Source organism: Ruditapes philippinarum, unplaced genomic scaffold (genome assembly GCF_026571515.1).
Source record: "Ruditapes philippinarum isolate M1 unplaced genomic scaffold, ASM2657151v2 ctg9378_1_1_1_1, whole genome shotgun sequence".
In the NCBI taxonomy this organism is placed as follows: Eukaryota; Metazoa; Mollusca; class Bivalvia; order Venerida; family Veneridae; genus Ruditapes; species Ruditapes philippinarum.
Window position 1 is genome coordinate 3,762 of NW_026862335.1, and position 26,993 is coordinate 30,754.

The 26,993-nt window shown below is 31.6% G+C and overlaps 1 long non-coding RNA gene across 1 annotated transcript in view; it reads left to right on the top strand.

The window, feature by feature from the left end:
- Nucleotides 1-479: 479 nt before the first annotated feature.
- The window catches only part of LOC132718712 (uncharacterized), a 28,237-nt gene continuing 1,723 nt past the window's right edge, over nt 480-26,993 (top strand). Inside the window, exons 1-2 of the long non-coding RNA XR_009624135.1 lie at nt 480-620; nt 901-977. This is a non-coding gene — a long non-coding RNA (uncharacterized LOC132718712). The remainder of the gene's footprint in view (nt 621-900; nt 978-26,993) is intronic.

Genomic DNA, 26,993 nt, shown 5'->3' on the forward strand with positions numbered 1-26,993 from the left:
GAGACTTTGATGTCATTATCTGAAGATTAACGGTAAGGGTTGAAAGTTGCGATGTACAGTAAGTGACCACATGTGCAGTTTGTCAACAGGTGGCATTATTTTTATTATTCAATGCTTTTAAATTGGTCAATACACTCTAAGAATTCAAGCCTATGAGAACAATAAATCAAAGGACTATGCTAATGAGACTAATTGTGTGAAAGACTGTAAACTAATTGAATAGATAACATAAGACTACCATAAAGTATTTCTTACAATTGTTTTAAAATGAAATGTTTAATATTCTTTATTTTAGATGATAAAGATATTTGACACTGTGTATCTTGTGATTCTTCAGGAAAATAAATAAAAAATATCATGCACCCAAAATAAAAAAAGACCCATCTAAGGGTCACTTTAAGTAAGCTTACGCAGGCCTACTGTTTAAATTTGTATCCTTTCAACTTCCTTCAAACATTATGAGCTGTACAGATAATAGTAATAAAACGAAAAACGGTTATTACATTACAATATTGCACACATACATCTATATATTTTTAGTTATGCTCTGATTAGTATGTGTCGATCGGCAATAGGGTCGTGCTGATTTAACTGGATACTCTCGTCTAGTATATTCAAAGGTAAATTTTGTGTTATTTTCAATTTTAGACTTACTTTTCTAATTGATTTCGGGTGCCAGTTGATTTAAAGTTAATGACGGTCGTTATCAAATCTCCTAAAAGTCCTAATTGTTTTTGTTTTATTACTCGTGAAGTACATTAGAAAGCACTTTGAATATTTTAGCTTGAATTGGGGAAAATTGAAAGTAATGATAAGTATATTTTTAAGATATATATACGTGGATGTTTGTCTGCTTAATGTCGAAATAAGTTAACATGGACGTTTGCTTGTATTTTCCAGTACCGTTTCCGAACTGGCTCAATCAAACTTAGCCTACAACATTTTTTCAATTTTGTTGTTTTGGACGTTCTTACAAGGTAATATTTTTCACTTTTTGAACATGATAAATATGCTGTTAAATAAACAATGAATTCATGTCTAAATGCTATAAAGTGTTTCCATTTTTGTCACATTGCTGTAAATACATAGAATCGACATTTCCAACGGTATACCTTGATCCTTTATTAAAATACAAGATATTTACTTGCCCAAAGAGTATTCTGAATGATATGCGATGCAGACAGTTCATTTTTTTGATGTTCTTAATACAACTAGTCCTATAAGACACACTTATATGTTTATGCAAAACTCACTTTACGCTTTTTTACGTAGTTTAATCTTAGATAACATCAAAAGCTGTTGTTTAAACCAATTAATTGTGATATAAATTAAAGCTTACAGTTAGTTGGAAATTGAGTACCGCTCAAGCCGGTGCTAGGGGCGTGAGGGATGTTACAGTTTATCATAATCCCTCATGGACAGCCTCAATCAAACTGGTATGTAATGTCATGTAATTTTGTTGTGATTTATGCTTTCGAGGGGTTACACGATTCCAGATTTTTTTACGCCCGTTTAAACCCCCCCCCCCTGACGGGCGGACAATCGGGCAGCGTCAAATTTTGTCCGGAGCATATCTCATACATGTACTGAAACTTCATAGAAATGTTCACCACTATGAAAACCTGTTTCATCGCGTATGAGCTAGGTCTCTAGGTTAATGGTCAAGCTCACACTTAGAGGTCATTGAAAAACGCAAAACTTCTACATGCGTAAAGGGATTGCAATATAACTTTGCAAAAATGATCACCATTGTAGGCAAAGTGTTGTATGCAATATTGAGGTCCCTGTGGACAAGGTCAATGTCACACATAGGGTTCAAACATCAGATAAAAATATTAAAATGTGTATTCTGACCATTTAGCCATCATTCATTGAGAGATTGAAACATAAATTGTCATTTTTCATGACTGCGTGTGTTAAACGTGTAATTAAGGTTAATATGTGCAATGTCAGGGTCACTTAAGATGATAAAATATAGGAATTTTAATTAAACTTTTATAGAAATGTTTACAATATGTGAAGCAGTGGTGTGTGTGCATGGACAAAGTGTCTAGGTTAAAGGTTAAGGTCTGACTTAGAGATCATTGAAAAATGCTTGCTCGGAGCAAAACGTCTACATTCATCAGGGGATTTAATGTAACTTGGCATAAATGTTCACCATTGTGAGACTAACTATTGCACGTATAATTCAAGTATTGCACGCATAATGCTACCAATGTCAATGTCACATAGGTCAAAGATTCCATAAAACAGAAGATGTATACAGGGATCATTTAGTCATCATTTATTGAGGGATTGTAACACAAATGATAAATTATTATTACTACAAGTGTGACATATGTAATTTCAAGTTTGTTATTTGTATGGTCAAGGTCACTAGCGAGAATTAAATATTCAGATATTGTCAGGATATTGCCCAGAGCATATCTCCTATATGCATATCTATAATACCCACATCTCTGTCAAAAGCTTTTGTGACGGACGTATTTTGCGACAATGTTGCCCCTAGTGTTTGTACGTGAAAGTCACATCTTACTTAATGTTCTCCTTTTTAATGATTTTGTTTGACATTAACATATTTGAAAAAACGGTTGCTAATGTTTGATATCCTTTCTTGTTTTCACAAGCGAAAAGGAACTACACATAATTCACTTTGATTCGTTATCTTTTAAAGACCTAAACTGAATTAGAGGTTTTACATGTATAAGTCTAAATAATGGACTTACAACATGTACGAAGAACACAAAAAGCAAATTTTAAAGACAACGAAAGGACAGTTAAAGTAGACATATGAAATGAAAACACCAGTAAAGGAACACTTCCCTTTAATGAAGGAATTAAGAGCTGCATTAAAAGTTGGCATATCAGAAATTGAAAACAGGATGGGTTAACAAAACTCTTTTTTTTAAATCACGGTCTTTCAATTGTTATGCAATTAGTATATGTGTACGGATATGAATAATGATTAACCGTAACTAAATAATAATTAAAAAATAATCTTTTTTTGTAACGGGCACTAAAAAGGAACTGTTAAAATTGACAACATAAGAACATCATATCCCTAAATGGGCATCTGTTTGCAAACCTAGAAAAAAAACGTATTGTTTAATATGTGTTATGGACATTTTTCTGAAACTTAAACTTTGCTATAAGAGGGCTCTTTTCCAGAAATGATTCTTTTTGATAATTGTTTAAGAAACAAATAATAGAATTGTGGGAATAATCACACGAACAGTTATTTTGTCTGCACAAATTGTTTTTGATATCTTTGGAATGTAACCCTACCACTTTAAACACATATTTTTACTATTTCTTTATTTAAAAGCCTTATTCAAAAATATCCCTTGAATCTAACACAATGAGGGATCGTTTCAAAGTTTGCATTTTTTTAAAAAGTATATCAATTGATTTGCAAATACTAAAATACTTGTCACCTTGTCATATTTATTTTATTGGACTTTGAAAATATCTGGTACCATATTTGCTATCAAATTTGGCATTTAGTCAATAAATATCTACAATAATTATATAATTAAAATCAAACATTTTCTTCTTTCCCATGAAGGATCTTAGAAATACATAAATAATGTTAAGGTATTAGCACCCTAATGCATTACCTCCGCTTTGAAGAGTATTCAAATAGGCTAGAATTACTGTTTAACTACATTGAAAATGAGGGTCATGGTTCAATCCCCAGAAGGGTCAACTTTTTTTTTCTTTCCTTTTTTCTTTTAACATTATTTATGTATCTCTCATGTCCCATATGGAAAGAAAAAAGTGTTTAATTTTGAATTTTTAATTTATATAGGTATTTATTGGCTAAGTTATGCTAAATCTAGTACATAAATATGGTACCTGATATTTTCAAAGTGTAATATAATCAAAACTAGACGGTAAAAGTATTTCATATTTTACAAGATCAACCAATATACTTTTTTAAAAAATTTAGCGAAAACTTTGAAAACAGGCACTCATTTGGGTAATTTAAGAATTTTTTGCAATTAGGCTACCTAAGTAGAAAAATGGTCAGACAATGGTGGTAAAATGGGTGGGGTAGGGTAACATTTTTATTACAGATTTCATAAATTTTTAAGTAGAAAACCATAACTTTTGCTTATGTGGATTGTAAGCTGAATGGTACTATTTGTTTCTTACCAAACATGTTCATGGGAAAACATTTTTCATTAGAATGTTATTGCAGATTATTTAAAGGTTTCCTCAAATTTCTAAAAAGGGGCCCTCATAACATCCTAGCTTGAGTTCAGAAAAGTGGCCATAACTTGATTTTCGTACGGTAAACTTTGTTTAAAAGTTTGCATACAGGTGTACTTTAAGGTATACATCTGACCTATGATGTCAATTCTTTAGTTCTGATCGTGCCCATTAGGGTCCTAATACCTTAAATAGAAATAAAAAGAGGGAAAAAAAAAGTTGCATTTCTGGGATTTGAACCCATGCCCCTCAGTTTCAATGCACTTTACAGTAAGCCTTGCCTATTTGAATAATTTTTCGAAAAGCGGAGATTTGCATTAAGGGTATAAAGATTTACTACCTTAATATCCTGTGCTGTTTCGTCAATTAAATCATATCTATTTCTGTACCGGAGCCGCAACTGATAAACTTATTTACAATTTTGTATATCTTATTATATAGATTTCCCCGATTAACCACTTAATTCTATTTAATATCATGTCCTGTTTCGTGCCCGAACTTGACATATCGTTGTTTATTGAAAACTGGAAACCTTTAGGCAAATGAATAACTCAAATATTTCTTTATTGATGACAAAATTAGTAACTAACATTGCATATTTTTTTTCATTTAAATTTGTAAAAGGGCCAGAATATTCGATAAGGCCATCTCTTAAAATAAAAAAGATGATGACATTAAATCAATACGTGAATAATACGTTTCAGATTAAGCATGTTATAATAATTTTGAGAAAGCAAAACGCGACTTGACTGGTCGATATTTTTTTCTGTCCGTCAAATGGTATATTACACATTTTAAAATAGTTCTTTGCATGCATATTTCACTTAAAATTATTTTTGGACATCAAAAATATAAATAGTTTTTTTTGTTAATAATCAGTGTTTGAAGTATCGGTAAGAAATCTGCTTTTTAACAAAAATAACTTCTTGTCGAACTTTATTGGATAAAAAATTGAATCATTTTTCAGAAATAAAGTTGATTTCTTCGTTTCATTTTGATTAATTTATGTTGAAAAGCTACATGCAGCCAATAATTTAAGTTTATTGATTACAGTTACAAGTGAGATTTTCCTAACTCTGCATACTAGACGATATAACTATTTCAGAGTATCGATCTAAGTGATATAAATTTATATATATTTATTTTCCATTCAGACGAAAATACAAATAAAAGACTTCACCGTAACCACTCCATTTACACAAGGTTATCTACTAAATGAGATCAGTTTTAAACCCTTTTTAAACAGTTTGCATTTTGTAGGGACAAGTAATGATAAGCTATATTAAATCTTTAAACAACCTTTTAGAGACTGATAACATGCGATCGCTTAAGACACATATTTGTCATTTCTCTTGTTTAGATATTGTTAAATGTCCGCTTTTTCTCTTTAGAATTGGACTAAATCATGTAAATAAAGGTTAACGTCCGGCACAAGTTAACAGTTTCATCTTTTCCTGTCGTATTAAAAGTGTGAAATACATTTGTCTCCACTTCCGGTATATATTACCTTTTGAATTATGGATTGATATAATTAAATAATAGAAGAAGCTGCGGTAAGTATATATAGTTGGAAATTTTCGAAAGTTGTAGAATGTAAAGCAGAAGAAGTAGTTTACGCTGTAGCTAAAAAATGTATACTTAACATAAGAATATTATGTATTCTATGAACATACAAATATGTTGTTTTTTGCATACTATTTCTAAAGTATACCCGGTACGAAACCTTGGAATAACAGATCAAATTTACTACAGATGATCCAAAAATTCTTGAAATAACGTATTATATTAAACCGTATGAACAAATATAATTTAACAAAAACTATATTACAAGCGTTGTTCGATATGTAAATGTCTATTAAACTACATCCCGATATCCCTTTGCACAATGTCGTGAAATTTTACCCTTGAAAAGATTTATTCAATACTTTTTTAATGAAATACACACGAGCCTTGAGAAAATATTCAAGAAATGAAAACTGAATACTAATAATTTAAATTAAATTAAATTTAAAATACTGACTTGCACAGAGTCCGTCAAATATGATTTTAAATCCGACAGACGCATGACTGTAACAGTGAAATTTGAAAGTGATGGCAGATATACGATTTTTCATATTGCTTAAGCTGTTGGATTTATCGCTATAGTTTTATTCAAATAAGACATCATGAAATATAATCAGACTTTAAAAACGAATTACGGGTATTCTCAATCATCCCTCGCCTCTTGCAAACTTATCTAAAATATATTTATTACTCGGTCATTATCAAACAAGTATATAAAGATCATTTAATTTTTTTTTTCTTGAAAACTTATAATACACGTTGCACTTTTATTACCGACAAAGTAAAAAAAGATTGCAATCTCGATTAATTCCGGTCATGCTCTCTATTTTTTGTTTGTTTCCTTTCTTCAAGAATGGCTGACGCCCCCGCGTGACAACAAGACAAAAAAGCCACACGTACTGTTACAATCACTGTTGAGAAAAGTCTATAAAAAGTTACCGACATATAGTAAATATCTAGACCGCTTTTACAGCTGCCACACATCACTTTACATCTGCTGTTGTTAAGTGTAAACTCTTGACGAAGTGTGACCCCTCGGAAGCATTAATCACAACCAAATTACATGAAAATTGCCGACTTAGTTAGATTGAATCTGGACAAAAGCATAATAAAAAGAGCAACACCCGAAAGACCCTAGCACCGGGTGAAGCGGTACTTGATTTTCAAAACTGAAAATACTAGACAAATATTACAAGACTGAAAGAAGTACGGACAAAATTTTAACAGTTTCCATACAGCACTTGACGCCGGTACCTGCTGTTGTGAAGTCTAAATATTTGGACAAAGTGTTATCCTTTGAAGCATATCTCAGCATAAACATGAAAATTGAAGACGCGGTAATGATTTGGGTCTGTATATGAGGGATTATGAAAAAAACAATCGGTACTAAATTTTGCACTCTAAAAAGAGTTGAAATCAATGATCTTGAAGGCAAGAAGAACAATAACAACACTAAATGAAGTACGGACAACTTGTAAAAGCTGTCACATAGTACTTTGACACCTATTGTTGTAAACTGTAAAATTCTAGACAAAATGTGATCCATCAAAAAAAAAAAAAAAAAAAAAAAAACACAAGAAAATTGAAGACTCGGTTTGAGTCTTTACATGAACACAAAATACCAAATTTATAGCTGTTAAGCCTGCTAGAGAGTAAAACTATTAGAACATTTCAACGCAGAATTGTAACCCTGAAAAAATGTTAAAAGAGTTTATGTTAATTTTTGCAATATATACAGTTTTAAGATAACGTTACCCTTCAATCAGTCTAACATGACTGGCACAAAGTTAACATGTACAATTTGCGTACCAGAATCGCTCCTGATAAGACTTTGATTTTGTTAAAAACAATAAGTACCATCTTCGATATCCGTTTTTGTTTTTCATTTCAATTATTCTCGTACGTTTCGTTACTTGACTACAAAACAAGTTTGCCCAGTTACATTTGAGATGTTTTTAAGCAAAAAAACATGGAAACTTCTGATAAAACCTCTACTGGTAAATTGAAGTTATTTTGTTCAAGAACAATAAAATATGATAACGAATCTACCTATCTATGCAACTAGATTTGTATTTTGTTTAAGTATGCCACTTGTTCGTAAAAAAAAGACTTTTTCTAAAATTCTAATGAACGATATTACTGCTAGATAACGTTATCACAATGTCAATAAAGACCACGATGATTTTAACATTAATAACAAAGTTGTCAAACAGCATGTAGTGTTTACTTTATTTAAAAAGCAAATCTGTAAAAATCGGAAATATTTTCGGATTTTATTTTAAGATCAAAGTTCGAATGATAAAGGTAATATTTCGTCAATTTATATAATTAAAATTATAAACAGACTGATTTTCTTCCTTTAGGTATGCTGTTTCAGAAATATACTTTGTTTTCAATTTCAAGAAGTTCTGTTTAAGAACTATATTTCAACTAAAAACTAATGCAGGAAAGAAAAGTAACATTAAAAGAAGTACATTTTAATCATCCTTTGTAACCAAGGGACGCCTGTTACGTCAACTTCATTTGCAGTTCTTGGAAATGATTTTGTCACAAATAATTGATGCGATGAAATCATATTACTGTGAAAATCGTGTTCGTCCTTAAATTGAAAATAACAGGAAAGGAACTCATGCTATGTTAACGGTATCGACGTAGAGCATTTAGAGATAAAAAAATTATTTTTTACAGGACATACGTGTTTGTTTTCTTTAATAGAGAGAACAAACACGTATGATACTAGGGACCTTGTATGTAGGTTAAACGTGTTTCAACAAAACTGTAACAAAGTATTGTCAATAGCCCATTTTCAACAATACTTAGAATTTAGCTTGTGTTTTTCTTTCTTCTACACTTGAACATCATTGGGTAAAGGCATTATGTCATTGGCTTGTAAAAATAATGGGCGAAACTTTGTTCAGGCCGTTTTCTTCACGGCTGATGAATGTAAAGTTAATGGAATATGCGCTCGTGGGTTCTGGTGATACCTTTCATTAGTTAATTTTGCCAAAAGCAAGGTTTAAAGGAAAGATGTTAAAGCTTCTTGAAAAATATAAATCACCATTTTATCGAAGTTTATACAGCCATGATTATTGTATTTGCCACAAGAGTAAAGGTGCGCTTTCAGAAACTCATGCCGGCTCGCCACGGCGAGCCGGTATTACGTTAGGATTTTACTGAGAAACAACCTAAAACTCCGAAGCCATCCAAAAATTTAATCGAAGCTTGGCTTCCAGCTTTCTACAAAATTTATCTATCAGGGCTAGGATCCAAAATTATTTAGCCAATCCAATTTAATCTTACATAGCGTCAAAAAACCTTCAATTTTCACGCCATTTTTAAAAATCAGCAAGTATTGTTTTGAGCGCAAAGATATAATGATGATAAAATTGTTTGTCTTTATGAATTCTTTTCAAAAAATCATATTTACACTGACTTTTGATTTAGCGATTTCACCAGTTTTCTCTATAGTAAGTTTTCGTTTGGTTAATTAACATAAGTGTACATCTGGTTCTGTGCATTTTTTATTTTTCCTTTTTTCCGGTCATTTTATTCTTTCCGGTATTCAGTGTATGTATTTACTGGCCGGGATCCGGGACGCCCGGGATCCGGGATCGTATAAGATATTGAGGAAAAACCTAATGAATTATATTTGTGTTGATTGTTGTCGTAATGAAAGGCCATTAAACGTTATTTTTTTATTGTATATAATGAACGTTAAATTAATTTAACTTAGGATATAGATATATTTAGAGCTATTTATTAACAAACTTGAAATGCGGAAATCACAATACTTATAATTATATGCCTAATTAATTTGAAAAATCAAAGACTATATTCTTGAATTGGTCAAATCCCGGGATCCCTATATGTTTTAATACGATCCCAGCTTTTCTGAAAACTATAAACTTGAACTGGCCAATCCGTGAGATCTATTACATTTTAATACGATCCGGCTTTTCTGAAAACTATATTCTTGAAACTGGTCAATTCCCGGGATCCCTATATGTTTTAATAGGATCCCGGCTTATCTGAAAAACATTTTCTTAGACTGGTCAATTTCCGGGATCCCTATATTTTTTAATAGGATCCCGGCTTTTCTGGCTGAATTGATTGACAACTTGTGTTTACTTTAGGACTTGTGCCTCTCATTCCAATACTAAATAACATATTACAACTTAATTTTGTATAAAGAGACATCTTTATGAAATCTACATATCTAAAATTTTGTGGTCAAGGTCAACAGGCCATATGGTAAATGTGCATAGACATAGGGCTGTTGTTATGTATGCAACATATTACATGTATATAGTTGTTTGTATCTGACCAGTTGGTTTTTCCAATATTATCATTGTTCTATTTTTAGAACATAAACTACATGTATGTACTAGAAGGTTCTTAACTGTTGTAGAAAACTCATGCATTATATTTAGATAGAAACTTCTGGAATGATCTTTATTGTTGAAGTTGCTAGATTATGATTACTTGAGAACATAATAGACCTTTCTGGAAACTTCTTAGTTAATATATAAGGAGACATTTCATTAATCTTATCTTTAAGTCATCAGTTACCTTTTAAGTCATCAGTGATCTTTAAGTCATCAGTTACCTTTTTAGTCATCAGTAATATTTTAAGTCATCAATATATTTGGAGTATTATTCAACTTGGAAATTAAGTGATTTATTGGAGCTTGGATTATTAATTATTCTTGTGGATTTTATTGTGGGAATTTAAAGTGTTCTAAAGTGTTCTTGGATTTAACTTGGATTTAACTGTGCTATTCAAAAAGGATCATTCCAGGATCAGACTAGACATTTGTAATTTTTATTTGGACTTCAGGTATTTGTAAAGATAATTTGTTATTTTATTTTTCTTTAATAATTTTTCTGTAATAAATTTGTTATTGTTACAAGTTTGTTGCTGGCTTTTCTTTCTCGTTACGCCTGGCTCGTAACAGAAATTGGGGGCTCGTCCGGGATTTGAATATTTCTTTTTGGCTACATTATTGGAAATTATTACCGTTTACTTTACATTTTATTATTACCGTATTTACTCATCTGAGTTGATATCATAGTTGTTCTATTAAGTGTACCTTTCATTTTGAAATTTTTGAAACACATCACTTTCTGAGTTTAAAACCAGCAGCAAGCAGTCATGTCTTTTAATTTAGAAAAGTTTGTAGCTGAACCTTCCCAGGAGGTATTAGATTTGGCTAAGAAAACTGATTTGCTCGATCTTGCAAAAAATTATAATTTATTAGAAATTAAATCTTCAATGCGTAAACAAGAAATTAAAAAACTTCTGATTCATTATTTTGTGGATGAAGATATTTTTGGACAAGATGCACTTTCTCAAATTGTTGAAACAAACCCAGAAATAAAGATAGAAGAGCTTGAACTTCAATTTAAATTTGAACTAGAAAAAATGCAATTAGAAAAAGAAAGGGAAGAAAGGCAGTTACAGATAGAAAAAGAAAGGGAAGAAAGACAGTTAGAAAAAGAAAGGGAAGAAAGGCTGTTAGAAAAAGAAAGGGAAGAAAAAGAAAGGGAAAGGCAGTTTGAAAAAGAAAGAGAAGAGAGAGAATTTCAGTTAAGAATGAGAGAATTAGAAATCAAAGAGAAAGCAAATCAGTTTGAACATAGAATAAATCCAAAATTTGATGTCACTAAAAATATTAGGCTTGTTCCACCTTTCCAAGAAAAAGAAGTTGATAAGTATTTTCTTCATTTTGAAAAGGTTGCTGAAAATTTAAAATGGCCAATAGAGCACTGGACATTACTTTTACAGAGCAGTTTAATTGGTAAAGCTCGTGAAATCTATACACAACTTTCTGTTGAACAAAGCTCTAATTATGATAATGTAAAAGAATTAATTCTGAAAGGTTACGAGTTAGTACCAGAGGCCTACAGGCAAAAATTCAGAAATTCTAAGAAAGAAATTGGTCAAACCCATGTCGAATTTGCAAGAGAAAAAGAACAACTTTTTGATCGGTGGTGTCTATCTAAGAAAATAAATAAAAATCATGAAAAGCTCAGACAGCTCATGTTAGTTGAAGAGTTTAAACGTTGTATTCACTCTGATGTTAAATCTTTCTTAGATGAAAAACAGGTAGAAACTTTAGAAGAAGCTGCCCGTCTAGCTGATGATTATTCTTTAACCCACAAAGTCTCATTTATTAATAAAGGGAAGTCCACACCCTCACATTTTAATTCCAAGTTCAGTTCTGGTAATATATCTGGCTTATCTAGTCAGTCAAATACTCCCAAACCAAAGTCATCTGATGAACATAAAGGTCATAGTCCCTTATCTCGTCCTACATGCAATTATTGCAAGAAAACTGGACATCTTATTTCTGATTGCTTTACCTTACAAAGGAGGCAACAACATCGTGATGAGGCCAAACCCACAGGTCTTACCACTTCAAGGTCTGAACCTCAGTCTTGTATTGATAACAATGCAATTTTAAAGGTCAAAGAACCCAAGTCTGATTCTATAATGGAGATTTATGAACCATTCCTTTCGGAAGGTTCCGTGTCACTTATCGGTGATACTTGCCCACCTACTCCTATTACAATTTTAAGAGACACAGGAGCTTCTCAATCTCTTATTTTAGCAGATACACTGCCTTTTTCTGAGAAGACTTCTTCTGGATCTAGTGTCCTTATTCAGGGTGTAGAGTGTGGTTTTTCTAATGTCCCTCTCCATAATATTCATTTGTCCTCAGATTTGGTAACTGGGCCGGTGGCTGTAGGTATAAGATCTTTCTTACCCTTTAAAGGTGTTCATTTATTGCTAGGTAATGACTTAGCTGGAGATAAGGTAGTGGTTAATCCACTTGTAACTGACACTCCTTGTGTGGATCAGATACCTGACCCCATTGAGCAGGAAATTCCTGACCTTTATCCTTCGTGTGCAGTTACTCGAGCTATGGCTAAGAAGGCCATTCAAGAAGATAATTATTGTTCAGATATTGACTTAGCTGATACTTTTATAGGTCAGTCTTTTGATAATGAAATAAATTTTTCTCTTACTCCTACTCTGCCTGAAACTCAGACAGATTTTCAATATCTGATTTTTCTACACCAAGATCTAAAGATCAAGGTCATGATACGCTGTCAATGTCACAGCTTATCCAGGAACAACAAAATGATCCTGAGATTTCTGTCCTTTTTCAAAAGGCTTTTAGTGAAGATGAAGCTTTACAAGTCCCTGTTTGTTATTATGAAAAGAATGGGATTTTAATGAGAAAATGGCGACCGCCCGATGTCCCTGCTGAAGAGGAGTGGACTGTTAATCACCAAATTGTGGTCCCTAAATCATATCGCCAGGAAATATTAAGCTTGGCTCATGAAACACCCATGGCAGGTCATTTAGGTGTTAATAAAACCTACCATAAAATTCTCAATCATTTTTATTGGCCTGGCCTTTAAGCAGATGTATCTAGGTACTGTAAATCATGTCATACTTGTCAGATGGTTGGCAAACCTAATCAGACAATACCTAAAGCTCATTTACAGCCTATTCCTGCATTTGATGAACCTTTTAGTAGAGTTATTATTGACTGTGTAGGTCCATTACCAAAAACTAAATCAGGTTCTCAGTACTTATTAACTATTATGTGTGCTTCTACGCGCTTCCCTGAAGCTATTCCTTTAAGGAATATTAAAGCCAAAACTATTGTCAAGGCTCTTGTGAAGTTTTTCACATTTGTTGAATTACCTAAGTCAGTACAGTCTGATCAAGGGTCAAACTTTATGTCTGGTATTTTCCAGCAGGTCATGCACGAGTTAGGAATTACTCAATATAGGTCTTCAGCCTATCATCCTGAAAGTCAAGGTGCATTAGAAAGATTTCACCAGACTCTGAAAAATATGATAAGGTCATATTGTTTTGACACTGAGAAAGACTGGGATGAAGGCATCCATTTATTGTTATTTGCTGTAAGAGAATCTGTTCAGGAATCTCTTGGCTTCAGCCCTTTTGAATTAGTATTTGGTCACACTGTATGAGGACCCTTAAAACTTCTAAAAGAGAAATTCCTGTCTGAAGATGACATATCTTTAAATTTGCTTCAATATGTATCAGATTTTCGAAATAGGTTGACTAATGCATGTGAGTTAGCTAGGCTTAATTTAAAATCAACACAAAATAAAATGAAATCAAGGTATGATGAGAATGCTCAGGAAAGAAGTTTTAACCCTGGTGATAGAGTACTTGCTCTTTTACCTATACCTGGAAAACCATTGCAGGCAAGATACTTTGGTCCTTATACTATTGAAAAGAAAGTCAGTGACCTTAATTATATTATTAATACTCCTGGGAGGCGAAAGCAAAAGCAAATGTGTCATATAAATATGTTAAAAGAATATTTTGACAGAGATAGCAAAATTAGTAAACCTATATCTTTTGTAAACTCTGTTCCACAAAATCAATGTTCAATTGAATCTAATAGTTGTGAAAATTTTGAAAAGTCTGATCCTGGTTCAGCAAAGCTTGAAAACTCTGATATTCTGAAAAATCTGGATGAAAAACTTGATCACTTAGAACCGTCAAAACGAGATGAACTGAAACAGCTTATTTATGAATATGAACATTTATTTCCCGATATTCACACACGGACTGATAAAATACATCATGACGTCATTCTTGAAAACTCTGAACCAATAAAACAACATCCATATAGAACGAATCCTATAAAACAAAAGTACCTAAGACAAGAAGTTCAGTATTTATTGGATAATGACTTTATTGAACCAAGTCAAAGCAGTTACAGCTCTCCATGTATTCTTGTACCGAAATCAAATGGAACATATAGAATGTGTACAGATTATCGTAAAGTGAACTCTGTAACAAAAACTGATTCATTTCCTATACCAAGAATTGATGACTGTATTGACAAAATTGGAAAAGCAAAGTATGTAACAAAGTTTGATCTTCTAAAAGGATTCTGGCAAGTTCCACTTACTGATAGAGCTAAAGAAATATCAGCCTTTGTAACACCAGACGGCTTATATCAATATAAAGTCATGCCCTTTGGTATGAAAAACTCACCAGCAACTTTTCAGAGACTTATAAACATGGTAATATCTGGTCTACACGGATGTGACGCATACATTGATGACGCAATCATCTATTCTGATGAATGGGAGGAACATCTCAAAACAATAAGAGCATTCTTCAACCGACTTAGTGATGCTAAATTGACTGTTAATCTTGCAAAAAGTGAATTTTGTCATGCAATTTTAACATTTTTAGGACATGTAGTGGGACAGGGTAAAGTAAAACCAATAGAAGCTAAGGTCAAAGCTATCTCTGAATTTCCTGTGCCAACTTGTAAAAGACAACTGATGCGATTTCTTGGTATGGCAGGGTATTATCGTAAATTTTGTAATAATTTTTCGGTTATTGCAGAACCATTGACAAATTTGTTAAAGAAAAGAAACAAATTCATTTGGAATGACAAGTGTCAAATGGCATTTGACAGCCTGAAAGCCATACTTAAGAGTGCACCAGTTCTCTTGGCACCAGATTTTAATAAAAACTTTAAGTTAGCTGTAGATGCTAGTGACATAGGTGCTGGAAGTGTATTGATCCAAGAAGACAACAATGGTGTTGACCATCCTGTTTGTTACTTTTCTAAAAAGTTTAATGAACATCAGAAAAATTACTCTACTATAGAGAAAGAGTGCCTTGCTCTTATTCTTGCTATTCAGCATTTTGAAGTTTATCTAACTTCTTCAAAGTTGCCTGTTGTTGTCTTTAGTGATCACAATCCCCTCACTTTCTTGCATAAACTTAAAAACAAAAATCAAAGGTTGTTGAGGTGGAGCTTATTTTTGCAAGAATATAGTCTTGACATTAGACACATTAAAGGGAAAGATAATTTGATCCCTGATGCACTTTCACGTGTCTAAAACTGTTATTTGCAGTATTTTAAATTAAACATGTATATGATATGATTGATTTTTTTTGTTGTTGTTTACTATTGTTTGTAATACACATATATATGAATGAATGTATAAAATTGTTTAACATTTCTCCTATGTTATTTGTAAGTTACATTGTTTGGATTTATGTAAAAGAAATATTCATTTCATTCATATTTCTTTTTCTTGAAGAGGGGAAGTGTTATGTATGCAACATATTACATGTATATAGTTGTTTGTATCTGACCAGTTGGTTTTTCCAATATTATCATTGTTCTATTTTTAGAACATAAACTACATGTATGTACTAGAAGGTTCTTAACTGTTGTAGAAAACTCATGCATTATATTTAGATAGAAACTTCTGGAATGATCTTTATTGTTGAAGTTGCTAGATTATGATTACTTGAGAACATAATAGACCTTTCTGGAAACTTCTTAGTTAATATATAAGGAGACATTCTTCATTAATCTTATCTTTAAGTCATCAGTTACCTTTTAAGTCATCAGTGATCTTAAAGTCATCAGTTACCTTTTTAGTCATCAGTAATCTTTTAAGTCATCAATATATTTGGAGTATTATTCAACTTGGAAATTAAGTGATTTATTGGAGCTTGGATTATTAATTATTCTTGTGGATTTTATTGTGGGAATTTAAAGTGTTCTAAAGTGTTCTTGGATTTAACTTGGATTTAACTGTGCTATTCAAAAAGGATCATTCCAGGATCAGACTAGACATTTGTAATTTTTATTTGGACTTCAGGTATTTGTAAAGATAATTTGTTATTTTATTTTTCTTTAATAATTTTTCTGTAATAAATTTGTTATTGTTACAAGTTTGTTGCTGGCTTTTCTTTCTCGTTACGCCTGGCTCGTAACACTGTTTACATGCATCTTCATATATACTCATACTCATCTTGGTTAAACTGAGAGAACTTTATATGTCACTTTCAGTCAATGAGTTTAAGATTTTGAATTTACCGGCCCGAATTCCAGTTTTGAATTTATTCTACTAAATAATTAACAAAATTTTCTTAAATTTACACTGGCCTGAACTTATTTACACTGGCCATCGGGCGCCGGGCCAGTGTTGACTGCACTTTTATTTTGATGTTCGCTGAAGTCTCTTCAGGTAACAGAACTGTCATTTTTACATTTAAACACACCCCTTGAAAAAAATTACGAAGCGAGTCGCTACTAGCTTTTTTAAAAGCTAACCTTGTTATAGTCTACGGTCAAGATTTTTTCCTGTGATAGATTAAAGCAGTTTCTGTACTTAATATCATGAAAAGTATTTCAATATGAACTGCAACCCGGCCTGTCAGTCTACCTAGCAGTTCGTGAATCTCAAAATATCTTATTTAAAACTGAATAACAATTAATAAGATAACTTACAGACATTTTATATGCCTGTTTATAATAAATCGGTGCAACAATAAATTGAAATTGTGGAATTCAATACAAATTCAAATGTGTTCGCACATTTAATTTATCGTACAATTATAACTATCAAACTGACGAAACAACTATCAGTTTCAAACACTAAACATCATCATTCATCTAAAAAGTGCATACATTTCTTCGATCGTTACCGCCGTATTATATTCAACAATATCGGTCGACGCGGAGCTATTGAACTATTTCAAAATATACATTTAGATGATTATATCTATTACATGTAATATTGACAAATGAAAGTACTCTGATTTATCAAAATTTATGTCTGTAAGAGAAATGTATCTGACGTCAGATTTTTGACCTCAAAATACATATGGCTGAAAAGAAAAGTCAAAATGGATGCACTTACCTCATATGCTACAAATCTTGATAAAAAAGTAATAGTTTCTATTTTAATCTGTTGAGTTCTACACAATTATTATGGTGTCTGTGTAAATAAGATTAAGCAGTTCCAGAACATCCGTCCAAATGTATCATCTTTTGTTGTTGCAAGAGATTGAAGAGAATTAAAAATCGTTTTTTTTTGTATTGATAAATGTATATGCATTGACTTTGATCTGTAATTTATCTCAAATAAGGACAATGAACAATGAAAAGATATATAAGAATTGAGATCTGTTATAGTGAATAAAGAATACTTTCAAAAATATCTCGTCAGTATAGTACAAATTCTAACAATGATAAATATATATTTTTTATTTGCCCATTTATAATAAATTACAATTTACGCTCCCTCTATAAATTGAAATTGTGATATTCAAAACAATTTCAATTCAAATGTGTTCGCATGTTTTATTTATCGTACAATACTATCTACTAAACATCAGTTTCAAGCAGAAGACAAGTAGACCAAACGTCATCATTCATCTGAAAAGTGCATACATTCTTTTGAAAAAGAATAATATCATTAATCAAAAAGAAATAAAGATTGGAAAACTCGATTGTAACGGTCTCCTTTATCACCAGGTTATCTATAATCATTTGTTTACCGTGTAGATTTCATAATGACATCGATGTGTTACGCTGTTTTATATTGATAGATAAAACAATCTCATTTTTCTTTGTGTCGACTTCATACTCCATATCCATATGCATCTTCATCAGCTATAAAAAGTACCTTTACCAAAAGTCTAAGCGCGATCAACTAATTACGTAACGATCAAATTCCAAAGCCTTTTGGAAACTGTTAAAATCTAGAAATAGTAATATAAATGAACTCTCTTCATTTATGGATACGGGAGCTTGGTTTGATTAATTTCATGAGTTATTATTTAAAAGTAACCAACCTAATATATATGAAAATAATTGGGACTTTAGAGTTAATACTGATGAGGACAATTTGTATTTAAATTCTGAAATTTCCCCTGATGAAGTCATCAAAAGTATAAATAAATTGAAATGTGGAAAATCACAGGGAAGTGATGACATCGGAGCAGAATTCTATAAAAAAGAAACTTTGTCATTAATCGCACTTGTCCTTTGTAAATTATTTAATAAGATATTTAGTACTGGGGTTTTCCAGACATTTGGAGGGATAGTATAATAGTACCCGTGTACAAGTATGGGCCTAGGATGACCCTTCTAATTATAGAGGAATTTCCTTAATCAATGTAAGATATTTTCTAATATTATATATGATAGGTTATATAATTGGACTGAGAAATTTGATAAAATAGAAGAATCCAAAGCCGGATTTCGAGCCGGTTACTCTACAATTGATAATGTTTTTAAATTACAAAGTATGGTACAGAAATATATTATTAAACCGGGCGGGCGATTTTATGTTCTTTATGTAGATTTTAAAAAAGCATTTGATGGACTTAAACATGTTAATTTATTCAATAATATAAACAGATGTGGCGTTAGGGGGAATTTATTTCGTGTTCTTTTATCAAAGTACTAAAAACTGCGTGGATGTGTACAAGTAAGTACTACCAAAACTACAGAATATTTTAAATGTAACATAGGTACAAGACAAGGGGACGTAACAAGTACAATTATGTTTAACCTGTATATAAATGAGTTATCTCCCTTTCTGCGTAATAAGGGACATCGCGGTATATTCATTACGGATTAAATTCCCGATATTATATGCATTCTTCTCGTTGATGATGTTACAAATTGCGCCGATACTGCGATCGAACTTCAGTCTCAATTAAATTCAATTTCAGAATTTTGTAATAATACCGGTATGACTATAAATGAGAATAAAACTGAGATTATTGTATTTAGAAATGGGGGACCGCTCAGATCATATGAACATGGTTATAAAACGGCAGTTCAGTAAATGTCACATCAACGTACAAATATATGATTCTTTTATTTACACCTAAATTATCTTGGACAAAAGCAAAAACTAAACTTGCTGCTCAAGCTAGGAAATCTATTTATGCTATTAAATCATATCAAAGAAATTTTGGAAAGTTTTTACACTCTGATCAATTTAAATTATTTGACTCTATGGTAAAACCTAAACTTACCTATGGTGCCGAAATTTATGGAAGCGAAATCTCTGAAATTCTTGAACAAGTTTAAATACAATATTGTAAAGATTTTCTAGGTGTAAATTATTCTGTTAATGATAATGTTGCACTGGGAGAATGTGGAAGGATGCCTTTATGTATTGATCATCATGTAAAAATTATCAAATATTGGTGTAAACTTCTTTGTATGCCAGAACATAGATATCCTAGAAATTGTTATTTGATGTTAACTAGACAAGATAATTTTGAAAGAAAAATTGGGCTACTTCAGTAAAAAACTTATTGTATACTTATGGGTTTGGCTTTGTATGGCTAAGTCAAGAAATTGGGGATATCAATCTATTTATTTGTCAATTTAAACAAAGGATTATTGATTGTAAAACACAAAATTGGATGGAAGAAATTCAGAATTCACCCCGATGTGACACCTATAAATTTTTCAAATCTATGTTAAATCCTGAAAAGTATTTATCTATTGATATGCCGTTTTATGTAAAAAGATCATTATCGATATTTAGATGTTCTAGTCATAGAGTATATATAGAAACTGGACGACATTTGGGTATACCAAGATATGGGCGAATTTGCACTGTTTGCAAAATTATAACAATTCGTTCATCGAAGATGAATTTCATGTATTTTTTATTTGTCATAGATTTTCCCAACAAAGACAACGTTATATATCTCCATGGTACAGTCATGATTACACATTCCATATTTTTTGTAATTTGATTAAAACTAAACATGAAGAAAACATTAAGAATATTGCTTTTTTGTTCCTGAAATTATGAAAATTGTTGATAACTAATATCAATACGAAAACATGTTATATATAACAATGTATATTTTAGACAAAGCTAAATATGTATATCTGTTTTCATTATATTGTGTATTTTGGGCCGGAGGCCTTTATTTAGTAAATAAAATGTTGTTGTTGTTGTTCTTGCACTTCATTCATTGAACAACACGGTAAGTGAGTAGAAATGTTTTCTTTCAATTAATTTTAACAAGAAATATTCTTCATCAATAACGAATCATGAAATTTTTAATTTTATCTATTTACAAATAAAATGATTTCAAATAAATTGCACACATGTAATAATTTGATTTTGATAATAATGTTTTCATTAAAGTAAAATGATTCATAACAAACGTCTAGCTTTTCAATTAATAATCTCATGCATTCGAATACATTTAATATGTGTGTACGTGCGCGCGTGCGTGCGTGCGCGCGCGCTCGTGTGTGTGTGTGTGTGTGTGTGTGCGTGTTTGCGTGTGTGTGTGTGTGGTAAATGTGGGTCTACCCGCCGGGAAAGGCACAAAAAGCAGTTCACTGTCGAGTACGGACCCGGACATGTCACTAGTCATGCCCTTAAAGGTTTGCATGCAATTTTTACTGTATGAATGTATGAATTTTGAGCCTAGAGTAGGTCTCTATACGGTGGTCAAGGAGAATCTAAATGTATATTAACAATAATACTCGGGCATTAATATGCATGGGCACATCCATTTTACATAGGGTCAATAAGTTTTGTCATTCTCTTATACTTTATTCACTAAATATTCATAAAAAGTATCTTAAACGACAAGAAAACGTTTTCATTCAAATAATGAGCGTTTCCATAACTTAACAAAAAGTTATAATGATTGTTTATAATTTGAATTATTTAAAGTCTCAAATTAAACGAAACTAAATCTATAAGTTTGTAGATATGTTCTTATTTGTACATCAGTGGTGTTTTATAAAATAATTATGATTATCAGACAAAGTTTAATCATAATTCTCCCTTCGCGCGAGTAGAAAGAACTCACTGATACGTGACTTTTTTGGAAATAAAGTGTTGGCCTAGAAGAAAATTTGGTCAGCTGAATTTGTTTAACAGGAATGTTTCTTTCTATATCAAATATATACATTCGTTATACATTGTTAAGATTTTTAAGAGTTCACTATCTGTTTTGTATCCCATGTTGTAGAACTGCTTTCAGTCAGTAGTAAGTCCGAAGTTGTTATGAATAATAGCCGAGTTGTTCCGATTGGTAAACATACGCACAGGTTAATGGGTAAATAAATGGGCAGGGGACCTAAAATGAACAATTTTGTATTTCAGTGTGGCCAGAAACACAATTCCAAATATTTGAAAATCTGCTTAACAGGCAGATAACCAGTTACACAACAGTATTCAATGATATATGATATAGATTGAAGAAAATAATAGTTTGCATGCATTGCTCCTTAGAAAATCACAGACAAGACGTCAAAAGACAAATTTATAAAGCGGACAACATATCCTTTGGGTGATTATACAATATTCAAGTAGGAATACTGGAACCACCCATGTTTAAATAAAGCGAAATAGAAGACACGTAAAGTACCAAATAACATGTATACACAACGATAATGTCGTTCTGAACGATCGATATTTAAGGATCGAAAATATAACATCATTGATTAAATGTACGGGGAGAGTTTTTACAGCCGCATCACGGCACAAATAACACTGATGTGACATTAAAATAGAGAAAAAAAACACAGAATCCCTGCGAGATTGAAAATGTTGCAGAATCGGTTTGATTGAGCCTTTTCATGGACGGTACTGAAAAGTGCTAGTTACCGCCAACGCCCTGAAACTTCTCGGGGTTTGCCTTCATTTGATATTTTAAGAACCAGTCAAAGTTAAACTATATTTTTCTAGTGTGCTTACTAAGTCTGTTATACAATTGCTTGAGTAAGAAAGAGTATAATCATCTGCATGATTATAAAATTGACTTCTATTTATGAAAAGGAATATGTCATTTATGAAAATATAAAACAAAATCGGTCCAAGTATTGAGCCTTGCAGCACGCCTTTAATTATATTTTGATAATCAATTCATATATATTTCCTATTGTTACACATTGCTGTGGATAACTTTAATTAAGATTTAGCGACTGTTCAGACATACCAAAACATTTCGTTTTAAGTTACAATAAATCATGCGGCAAGCAGTCAAAGGCTTTTGAGAGATCCATTAAAATAGCTGCTAAATACCGGATTTTATCCACGAAATACTTCCAGTCTTCAACAATTTTTAAAATAGCAGTTTTGCATCTAAAAGCATTAAAAAGGGATTAAAACTGTTATCATAATGTGACATTAATTGTTCATAAATGGCTCTCTCAAAAACTTCAGACATTACAGGTAAAAGACTCTCTGTCTGTAATTGCTCTTACTTGCCTAAAATACTATTTTCCTTATGAATGGGTACAACTTGAGCTTTCTTCCTAATATCTTGAAATAATAATTTACTTCTTAACATTTATTTATTATATCTGTTAGTGGTTGGATAATAACAGGAGAGATATTTTTTTAACATTTTATCTGAAATACTGTCATAGACTTCAACCATTTTGGTACTCATCTCCTATTTGTTTTGTTCTTTTGTTTTGTTTTTATTTCGGACAAAATAAACAGAAACAGTTTTAAAAACTAACACATCAGAAATATTAGTTGTTTCCATGGTTTTACTTGCACTTACATGACTAACATTACAAAGTATATTGCTATCTCCTATACTTTTGATATAAAATTCATTCAAAACATTACACATGTCTTCTTGATCAGATAAAAGAACATCATTTTCACATACTTAATTATTAGTTCAAAGTGTTTTGGTGGCAAGTAGTGTCATTGTTTATTAAAAAAGACAGTATCATTTTAAAAAAAAATCAGACTGTTAACATCATTTAGAGCATCTACCCAAAAAAGTGATATTTAATGTTTAACTAGGTTACGTGATTGTCTATAATTTCCCCAGTTAATAGTATTTCTATTTCTTAGGTACTTATTGATTAAACAACCTTTTCTTTTTATATAATTGTAGATTTCCTCAAAGTAGAGTTCATGTCATGGCCAGGCTGTAGTGACTTTTTTCTTTGTTTAATTGGGGCATGTCTGTCAAAAGTTTTGTCAGTAACGATGAAAATGTTTCGGGAATTTTGTCTAAATTTTCTTCTGTATTAATTTTATAAAAGATAGATCTGAACTTCTAAAATTATTTAAAAAGTCATCTTTATTAAAATTCCTAAAACTTCCAGCTTTATAAGTTGGTATAGTCAAATTCAAAGTAAACCAAAATGGAATATTGGCAGTCACTTATGCCTCAGTTGATATTCATAATATCAGAACATTCGTTTTGCATATTGATAAGTATAACATCTAGTAAACTAAGGGCATGATTTGCATGTTAACATGTAAGTGATTTTATCATGTTTGTTAAAAATCAAAACAGTCACAAAAGTTCAGTTATGTTTGTACATTTATCTTTGTTTGCACAGTCATAGTTCAAATCCTCAGGAAATTGTAATTGTGGACGATACAACCCGAAAATTAGCCATTTAGATTTTTCAATACAAATTGATTCTATGAACTTGAATTCCAGCTGTTCCGTCACCTGTTAGGTCAGATCTGAGATAGGCAGCAATACCACCTCCATATGCATTTCTGTCCGCCCTCCACAAATGGTAGTTATCAATCTGAAATTGGGCATCAACAAAACTATCATGAAGTTTTGTTTCGGAAATAATAGAAGATCAACAGAGTTTTTCAGCAATAGCTGTTTTATGTGCTTAGACTATTAATGTTCAAATAAGCAGAGAACTTGTTCGGTTGTGCACTAGGAATTTTATTAAGTCCATTAAAAATGTCGTTTCTATTTGAGTTGGTACTGAGGTTCTCATCATATTCTGAGAAGATAGATAAACCAGATGAGTTGCTGTAGATACTAGTATCCAAAGAAAATGGTTCTCTGAAGTTAAAATTTTCATAATGGCTACAAGCCCTATGAACTGGGCTGTTTGCAACATAAAGACAAACAGAATTTCTAAAGAAAGTCCAACACGACAAAATTGTAAATGTTGCAGGCTCGGTTTGACTGAGCCTGTTAATAGACGTTACTATATAATACAAGTTACCGCCCATGCTCCCTGGCACCGGCTTATGCAGAATTAATCATTTAAACACAAAAATGGTGAAATTTTGAATTTAGAAACATCCGCAGATGTGTTCAAGTCTAATTTATTCTTTGGGGAGATGTTATCTCACTTATTGTGTATCCATTTTTAGCAGTCCTCACATTCTAGAGCTCGATGATTACTTGCGACTGGTCGGCTGCATATACCACAAGGGTAGTTTGTGGGACCCGGTTGAGAGCAATATACCCAGCAATTTGAAGTAGATACAGTTTTTAGCATTCATTTGGTTAAGTTTGATAGGTCATGACTGAGCACGACGTGTGTGTTTGAGATGGAAATATATGATACACTGAGTGTTTATAATGTCCAAATTGGGGGCAATTTTTGAACCATTTATTATCCTTAAGTTTGTTAGACTATTCAGTTGAGGACCATCGTCTATTTTCGGATAGTTACCTTTGTACCAATTGTTAGTAATTTCATGTGTTTTACATGGACAAAGCTGATTTTTTTTAATTTAAAATATTCAGAGGACTGCTGTCATGGCGGCCGCCATAATGAGTAGGCGGTGTCAAAATTTGTTTAATTGAACGTCTGATGACTACACCTTCCGCATGGTAAAGATCAAGCGTTTGTAGAGTCTGACTCAAGTGAAAATTTTCCAAATGCACGTAATACGGTTTAAAACTTAATGTTTTAAACTAAACGTTTCATTTTTCGTTTATTAAAAGTTCTCCAAGTAAAAATTTATGTTGAATATTCCCTTTGTTTGTAGAAATTTATCTGTTTTTTTGGGCGATTTGACCTTTCCGCCCTGCGCATGATATCTGCCAATTTTAAAATACTACAAGTACAAGCATTTCAAAACTACTAGGTCTTGCCGTTCAGCCGGGTATTTAAAAAAAATTGCATCAAATAAACTCCTTCCTTCTGTTTATGTCTTGAAGAGAAATGTTCCGAATACTATCTACCCCGCATGAACCTACGAAAATAAAACAAGAAAATATTTTGATTTGAAAAAATGGCGTTTTAAAGGCCTGTTGGAGTCTTTGTTATCATGTGTTTCTGGTTGTCATAGATAAGGCTGTGAAGGGTTAGAAATTGCTAATCAAAAAATAATATAAGGGATTATCCCTTTCAATATGTGTCGATTATTTTTCAGGAATGGACACTTTTATTGCAATAGGTCTCCATTATTTGTAAAACCTATAGCATACTTGTGTACAATACTTGTCCAATCACCTGTGGTAAAGAAATAAAGACATAAAACTGAAATACAATATTTTCAAGAACTTCTACCATCATCTGATTATTTCCAGTCTGTAAATATACATGTTCCGAAAAAGACATTAATCGGCAAGAAATACAAAATTAATATAGTAATTCATTCATGAAAAACGCGAGGCATTTTTGTTTCGACATATGTTTCGTAAATTGTTGTCGAATAATAAGTGTTTTTCGTCAGGAATCCATTTTCAAGAGTTATGAACATTGTAATGCTGACAACTAAAATTGATTATGGATTTCGAACATACTTAATTATGATGTGTTTCATTTACATATTTCATTTGCTTTCCCAGATAACTCCACAAATGGAACAATGATTATGTTTTAATAATGAGACGGATAATTAAAAGTTTAAAAAAATCTGGATCATTATAATATAAGTGTAAGTGTATTTATGACCTAGACATCCTCCACCCCCCACCCCACAACAAAAGAAATCTAATGAAACATGCTTTTAAATTTATCATCTCTAACAAAATGGAATGTTATTAACTGTTTTTGATTTCAATACGTAATAGATCGAGTTAAATACTTTTATTAGCGTAATTACATAAAAATGCATTGTGCCGTAATTGTAGAAATATCTCCGATATAACTTAAATTATTTTATAAATGGTAAAGAAAAAAAAGTATAAAAATCTCGTTTTGTCGAGAAAATGTCCATTTATCCGGCATATAATCTTCAATGCATCAAAATTACATGTACTTTTAAATATTTTATTTTTTACATTTTTTATTCGTTACATACTCAAGTAATATTAAAATATATAGAGTGTTAAAAAAGGACATTTTACCGCTTTTACGCTTAATGCGTTACCCCAAAAGAATTTCCGTTGCGTCGTATTTAAATCATACCCGATGAATTGTAGGTAACTTTTGTACATGTCTGGGAAAACCAAATTCCATATTTGCATAAAAGGCTCATGTGAGAAAAAATAATTTTTTGCGTACTTGTTAAAGGGTTGGTTATATTGTAATATTGTAATTTATTGTCATTTTAGTTATAATATTGTGATTTGTGTACAAATTTGTTTACATTTTTTGACACCAAATTGTCTGTCGGACAATCAAATGAGAAAAATAAGCATGATTTGTTTTAAATAAATAAAGATATCC